Here is an 8552-nt window from a genome sequence, read left to right as displayed (position 1 = left end):
TTTGCACATTTCCACCAGCTAACCCAGTGTTAGCATCCTTAGCTTCAATTTCGCTGGCAGTTTCTTCTGAATCCTCAGCGTCATCCTGACCGCTGGTTTCTTCTTCTTCCTCTTCCTCCTCAGAACTATCTCCGTCAAGTTCTTCCTCAACTTGGGAGATGAAGTGGTCATCTAACTGGACCTCAGTTTCCGTAGCATCAGTACCTTGGCATTGAGTGAAATGAGAATCACCCGGTACAATGAAGTCGGTCGGTATAACTTAGTCATTCTTCGAAGATGGAGGAATTTGAGGAATTTGAGAGAAAAGAAGTTCTAAGTGATTTCTTTACCTTAAGAAATGATTAAGCGTAAAGAGTAAAAGATGGGGAAATACCCATAATTTATAGACGAAATGAACGGTGTGGATCTTAATCGAATCCATGTGTCAGTTTTGCCTTGGGATCATGTACCGACAACGATCCTGGCATTTATGACACATTACGGCGAATACGTCATCCTAGGCTATACGCGTGCTTTGCATTTATGCTAACGGATTAATCACTCAGTATTTAGAATGTCAAGCGTTTGATATTCTGAGTGGTCAGTGCAGTATTTAAGGATGATTTTAAGTTCAAGTTCTAAACTAAGTTTCTCAGCGTGCAAGTTTACTCAGTATTGTATATTCAGTCAGTTTCGATGAGTTACTCAGCAAACAATAAATCATTCAGCATGTAATTCACTCAGCATTCATATTCATTTAGCACAGGAATTTACTAAAGAGGATTAAACATACCAATTGCTTCTCTCAGTATGCTGAACTGCTCACGGGCCAATGGCTTCGTGAAGATATCCGCAAGCTGTTCGTCCGTTGGGACAAAGGTCAGCTTGATCTCACCCTTGAGTACATGGTCTCTAATGAAGTGATGTCTGATGCTGACATGCTTCATTCTGCTATGTTGAATTGGGTTCTTGGAAAGATCAATTGCACTTTTGTTGTCACATTTGACTTCAATTGTCTTCGTTTGAACACCATAATCTTCAAGTTGTTGCTTGATCCATAGGACTTGAGCAACACAATGACCAGCAGCGATGTACTCAGCTTCAGTGGTGGATAAGGCTACTGACGCATGCTTTTTGCTGAACCAGGATACAAGACAGCTTCCTAAGAAGTGGCATCCTCTAGAGGTGCTTTTTCGTTCCAGCTTATCTCGTCCATAGTCAGCGTCAGTGTATCCGATGAGTGTGAAATCATGAGTATTTGGATACCACAAACCTGCGTTCACTGAGCTTTGCAAATATCTAAGGATTCTTTTTACAGCAATGTAATGAAATTCCTTAGGGTTAGATTGATATCTAGCATAGTAGCATACTGAAAACTGAATGTTCGGTCTGCTGGCTGTTAAGTAAAGTAGAGAGCCTATCATACCTCGATATAACTTGCTGTCTACTGACTTACCATTCTCATCAGCGCAGAGGACAGTGTCAGTGCCCATAGGAGTGGATATTGGCTTGCAATTTTCCAAGTCATATTTCTTTAAGATCTCCTTAGCATATTTGGCTTGACTGATGAAGATGCCATTCTTTCCTTGTTTAATTTGAAGACCAAGGAAGAAGTTGAGTTCTCCCATCATAGACATTTCAAACTCAGTCTGCATTTGTTTGCTAAACTCCTTGCACATTGATTCGTTAGTTGCACCAAATATTATATCATCAACATAAATTTGGGCCAGCAGGGTATCTTTACCCTTTTTCTTAATGAATAAGGTTGTATCAGCTTTACCCCTGACGTAATTTCTAGTCAGCAGGAAACTGGTCAGCCTCTCATACCAAGCACGTGGTGCTTGCTTGAGGCCGTACAGAGCCTTGTTTGAGTTTGTAAACATGGTTTGGGAACTTAGGGTCCTCAAAACCTGGAGGTTGATTTACATAAACCTCCTCGTTTATAACTCCATTAAGAAATGCACTTTTGACATCCATTTGGAATAATTTAAAATTCATGTAAGATGCATATGCACATAATATTCTAATTGCCTCTAGCCTTGCCACTGGGGAAAAGGTCTCACCGTAGTCTATACCTTCTTGCTGACTGTAGCCCTGAGCTACAAGCCTTGCTTTGTTCCTGACTACGTTTCCTTGTTCGTCCATCTTGTTCCTGAAGACCCATCTTGTTCCGATGGTCTTTTGACTCTTTGGATGAGGCACTAACTCCCATACATCATTTCTTCGAAATTGATCGAGCTCCTCTTGCATTGCGTTCATCCAGAATTCATCGTACTCAGCTTCAGCGAAATTCTTCGGTTCTTGTACTGAGACGAAAGCAACATTGCTGAGGTACTTCCTGAGTTGATTCCTCGTCATCAGGGTATTCCCAGCAGAATCAAGGATTGCACTTTCGGAGTGCCCTCTTGTAATCCTTATTTCTTTGGGTAGATTTATGTCTTGTGCTGTTCCTGTTTCAACAATCTCTGCAGAAGTAGATGGGTCAGTAAAAGTAATCTTAGGTTCACTCTTACTCTTGGTCAGCCTTTTCGTGAATGACTCAGTAGCTGGTTCTGGGTCAGCGATGGTTACTGAGTTTGGATCATCTTCGGTCAGCGGCTGGTATCTACCTGCAGGGTCAGTTTCATCGAACTCTACATGTATTGACTCTTCTAACACTTGAGTTCGCTTATTAAAAACTCTGTATGCTTTGCTGTTTGTTGAGTAGCCCAAAAAGATAGCCTCATCAGCTGTTGAATCAAACTTTGCTAAGCTATCTTTGGTATTTAAAATAAAACATCTACAGCCAAAGGCACGAAAGTATCCAATATTGGGCTTTCGTTCTTTCCAAAGTTCATAGGGGGTTTTCTTGAGTATAGGTCTAACTAGAGCCCTATTAAGAATGTAGCATGCTGTGTTAACAGCCTCTCCCCAAAAATACTTTGGAAGCCTATGCTCATCCAGCATTGTCCTGGCTATTTCAACCAGAGTTCTGTTCTTCCTTTCCACAACCCCATTTTGCTGAGGTGTTCTAGGAGCAGAAAAATTGTGGTCAATGCCGCTGGCTTCACAGAATTCAACAAACTTTTGGTTTTTGAACTCTCCACTGTTATCACTACGGATATGAGCTAATTTTAGGTCTTTTTCATTTTCAATTTTTCTAACCAAATTTGAAAATGTCTCAAAAGTCTCATCCTTGCTGGTCAGCAAGATGACCCACGTATACCGAGAGAAGTCATCTACAATGACCAAGGAAAATCTTCTTCCACCCAGACTCAGCGGCTGGACTGGACCAAAGAGATCCAAGTGTAGCAACTCTAACGGACGTTTAGTTGAGACAATGTTTTTACTGTGAAAAGATTGTTTGGTTTGTTTTCCAGCTTGGCAAACGTGGCATAATTGATCTTTTTGAAATTTAAGTTCGGGCAGTCCCTCAACCAATTTCTTTCTTGCTAGTTTGGCCAGGAGGTCCATGCTTACATGACCAAGTCTCCTGTGCCATAGCTAGGAATTTTCTTCCTTTGTTACTAAGCACACAGTTTTTGAAAACTTTTTCTCTAAGTCTAGCATAAAGACATTATCTATCCGAGGGGCAGTTAAAATTAACTCATTTGTTTTACCCTCGTATATTTTACATCCAGTAGCATCAAATATAACTTTTCTCCCATTGTCACATAGCTGAGCTACGCTGAGTAAGTTATATTTGAGTCCGCTGACTAGGGAGACAGATTCAATAGTAGGATTACCTCCGATGGTTCCTGAGCCTACTATCTTACCCTTCTTGTTGTCTCCAAAACTTACGCTCCCTCCTCGTTTACGTTCAAACGTGATGAACTGAGTTTCATCACCCGTCATATGCCTTGAGTATGCGCTGTCAATATACCACATCTTTGACTTCTCGGCACATCTCAGGCTTACCTGCATTGTAACTAGTTACTTTTAGATACTCAATTCTTTTTGGGTCCTGACTTGTTAGGTGCAACAGGTATAGCATCATACTTTATTTTATGGCGGCATACATGGACAGTATGGCCATTCTTTCCACAGAAGTCACAACTGACCTTCTGTTTAGGATTTTTTACTGACTTGTCAGCACCCCAGTGCTGAGCGTGCCAGCACACCTTAGTGGTGTGTCCTAACTTCCCACAAAAGTCACACTGGACTTTTCGTTGGGGATTCCATCTCTGCCGAGTACCTTGGTACTGAGTTCTCAGAGGAATGTTATTTTTATTTGGAACCTTTAGTTGGTTCTGGATGGTTGTGACGTCCTTCCTCAGTTTCTTTGAAACTGTCTGGACTTCAGAGACATACTCATGCATGATCTTCATGTTATCATGCAGAGTCGAATTGTCCTGAAGAAGGTATCTGAGGTCACTCAGTTTGACCTCTTCCACTTCGTCACAGTGCCTGCTGAGTGCTCTAACTTTCTTATTACACTTCTTAACAAGTGTATAGAGATCACTCAGGGCATTAACCATATCGTTTCTGAGCTGGGGAAGAGAAATTACCTCATTTGATTGTTCCTCATCATCTGATGCGATGGATGGGTCAGCATGCTCAGAGACGCATGGCTCAGTAAGTTCGTCAGCCATGAAGCATATCTTCGCTGACTCGGTGGCCTCAGTTTCTGTGGATGAAGACTCATCGCTGTCGCTCCAAGTAGCCACCATTGCTTTCTTCCCACTTTTCTTGTCTTTCCTCAGCGTGGGGCAGTTTGACTTAATGTGGCCAGTTTGATGGCACTCAAAGCATGTAATGGGCTTTGAGCTGTCCTTTCTGTATTTGCTGTCACTTGAGTCAGCCTTATACTTATCAAACTTTCTGTAAGGCTTTTTAGAGTATTTGTCACTCTTCTTGAATAGCCTTTTCATCTTCCTTGTGAACATAGTCATCTCCCCATCATCAGTTGAACTCCCGTTAGTGGAGTCAGCTTTCATGACAAGTGACTTCTGCTTCTTGTCTTCAGATTTTTCCTTCACCTCAAAGTTTTTCATGGATATCTCATGGGTCAGCAATGAACCGATGAGTTCATCATATTTGTAGGTGGTTAAATCCTGAGCTTCCTCAACTGCTGTCTTCTTTGCTTGCCAGTCCTTCGAAAGACTCATGAGTATCTTTTTGACTTGTTCTTCCTCAGTGAAGATTTTCCCAAGTCTCTTGAGCTCATTTATGATGTTGGTGAACCTTGCGTTCATGTCTGAAATGCCCTCATCATTGTTCATCTCGAACAGCTCGTACAGTCTCATCTGTTGATTCACCTTGGATTCTTTCACTTTATTTGTTCCCTCGTAGGTGACTTCCAGCTTTTTCCAGATCTCTTGTGCCGATTCGCAACCTGAGATTTTGTTATATTCTGCAGCATCGAGCGCACAGTGAAGCATATTGATAGCCGAAGCATGGTTTTGAAGCTTCTTAAGATCATCCTCTGTCCATTTGGCCTCAACTTTTATAACTATTTGGCCAGCCACAACCTCGACAGGTACAAGCGGGCCTTGGACTATAGATAGCCAGGCACTCAGGTTTGTAGCCTGAATGAAGTTCTTCATCCTATTCTTCCAGAAGGTATAGTTTGACCCGAAGAATAGGGGAGGCCTAGTAATGGACAACCCCTCAGGCAGTATTTGAGTTGTTTGGTTTCCAGGGAGAAATCGAGTGCTGTTTTCGCCCATGGTAGGGATCAGCTCAAGGTTGTTAGACCTTTTAAAGTGAGCTTTTAAGCTCTGATACCACTTATTGGTCCCTTGTTTAGTTGCAAGTATAGTTCCAAGGGGGGGGTTAGGAACTATTTAAACTTTTTTGCAATTTAGGCAGACTTCTTTTTCTAAAAAAAAAGGTTTCAACAGCGGCGCTGAGTAAACAGTAAGGTACTGGCTTAGTCAACAGGTGACTAGGTCAGTTTCTTAGCTTGAGTCAGGAGATAGCACTTAGAGTCTATTCCTGAGCTCAGACGTTCAACGCGCACAACTCAACTTGACCTCTTTACTTGGTCAGTTTTGATTATTTAAAGCAAGCAATATAAATAAGGAGTTAAGGTAAGAAATACTTCACTCAGCAGATTTATCCAGGTTCGGCTTCTTCTAAGCCTACGTCCTGTCCCCGGAACACGTTCCGAGATTTCAAATACTCTACTGAGCTCTTTAAAGGTAGAGCCTCAAACCTTTTACAATATCAGCAATTGAGTATGACAAGAGTACCTTCCTCTATACTTCTACTCAATCCTAATCTCTCCGCTGAGTACTTAAAACCGAGTACTCGGCCTCTCCTTTCTATCTCTAGAAATGATAAGTGTTTTGTCCTAATACAAAGATGTGCTAAGACACTTTAGACGATTTACAATCACTCTAGACTTTTACACAGATATGAGAAATGTAGTGTAAGAATTTTTGCTTTGCTTCTTGCTTGCAGAACTTGTAGAGATTTGGTCAGCGTAATGGTTTGATCAAGTTCTGTATGTTGTGAAGCTTGTGATGGCACTATTTATAGAGATGTCTGGGCGTCGGTCATTTTGAATTTTGAAATAACCGTTGGAGGGAAACGGCTATGTGTCGTTGTCATCCTGACTTGCTCAGAGCTATCGGCCAATCACAATCGTGTATCTTCTGTCCTCGGTCAGCTCAGCAGATGGTCTCTCCTTTTATGGTAAAGTCAATTGGACAGTATACTGTGTCGTCTGAACTTTGCCAAAAGAGGAAACACTTTGTCTGGAAGTTTTCCTTTGCCAGCTGCTGTCTTGTACGCTTTGTCGAGACGACTCAGCAGCTTCATTGTGAAGTTGTTCTCGAAGGTCTTCTAGATCCTTCTGTTTGCTGAGTTGCATTTTTGTTCAAAAACGGCAACGTCTTGACATACGCGGGCCGAGTGTACTGAGTTGTTTGACTTGGGTCTTGGCTTCCGTATTGGGCTTGGGCCTTTCGATTCTTATGTCTTATAGTATTTTAACTCAACATTGAACAAACACATTAGTAGAATTAAATCAAAGCATTTAAACTTAGTGTGTTTAGAATATGTATATATATTATACTTAACCAATTTTGTCAAATCAAAATTATGTGGAAAGGTGTTTGAACATAAACATCGTGCATCATTTTTGTCACGTCCGTGTCCTTAATTTTTTATTTATTATATCCCGAACCGTAAGTTATATTATATTAGTTTTAGGATTGTTCGATTAATTGGATGTTACGGGTATAGTTTTGAGGGTAATTGTACATTTTTGTAACAATTATAAGTTTAGGGTAAGTTTTAAAAGAAATTAGATTTTTGGAGGACCAAAGTGAATAATTATTCACTCACATCAAGGGCTATATATAACATTAATTCATAATTATAGATCATTTTGATCAAAACTCTTGCTTCTACATCCTTCTCCTCCTCCATTCTCTCTCCTTTCTCCTCCACCTTCAACCACCACCAAAAACAGGGCAGCTCCACCGTTTTGGGTGTTGCCGGAGATCTAACCGTTCAAATGACCTCAAATTTTAACTAGAGATTCTAGACACATAGAAGCAACTTCTGACCGGAGGGATTGTGATTTGGAGGTGTGAGAAGAGAATACGGGCTAGACAGAATTTGGGACAGATTTAGGGTTTTGTGGTGTTAATCTCAAATTTAGGCTAAGGTAAGTAACTATCAACTAGTTTTTGGTTTGCATGTATAAATATATGTATATTAAGCTATAAATCTCCATGAATTTGTCTCCTAAGGGTTTTCTTAGAAATTATTTGAGTATTGGTTGTTGATTTAAGTTTGTGTTCAAGTTTGAAGGAAATGAGTTCACAATGGTAATTTTGAACTATTTTGATGTTGAATTGGTTTTACCTTGATGTTGAATTGGTTTTCCTAAGAGTTTGATTATTATTTAGTTCAATTTATATTGAATTGGTTTTCTTAAGGGATATTTAGTTCAATTGATGTTGAATTGGTTTTCTTAAGGGTTTAAGTGCTATTTGGGTTCAATTGATGTGGATTTGAATTTCTTTAAGAGTTTTAATGTTATTTTGGTTCAATTAGTGTTCAAATTGGAATTTGGTTCAATTAGTGTTCAATTGGAATTCTTTAAGGGTTTTAATGTTATTTTGGTTCAATTAGTGTTCAATTGGATTTCTTTAAGGGTTTTAATGATATTTTGGATTTCTTCGGGGGTTCAATTGCTATTTTGATTCAGTAAATGTTGGATTTCGATTTATTGATGATTGTAGTAAAGTTGGATCTATTTGATGAAATTGAAGTTTGGTTGGATTTTGGGTAAAGTTTGTATCCATCAGGAGTAGTCCGGACGGGTGGTTTGATATTTGAAGACCATGTTCAGTGAGGAACATGGCCTGTATACACAGTCTAAAGACCTAGTCGGGTATTGGCAGGGAAGTGTTGGGTAAGACCAATACGGGATTAGGCATGGTTAAAGAGACGTCTCGATTATGTTTGCGTGTTGTGGATTGATTTACGAGGGGATACTCGGTGATGGATACGATATTGCATTTGATTCGAACTTCGGTTTTTAGTAAATGTTTATATAAGAATCGTTGTGTTTTGATTAAGTTTGATTTGAGGTTATTGATTAACATTCTATTTTAATTTGATGTTGTTTACAAGTT

This window comes from Euphorbia lathyris, chromosome 1, assembly GCF_963576675.1.
Source record: "Euphorbia lathyris chromosome 1, ddEupLath1.1, whole genome shotgun sequence".
Classification (NCBI taxonomy): Eukaryota; Viridiplantae; Streptophyta; class Magnoliopsida; order Malpighiales; family Euphorbiaceae; genus Euphorbia; species Euphorbia lathyris.
The sequence above is the reverse complement of the archived record's forward strand: the minus strand, read 5'-3'. Positions refer to the sequence as shown.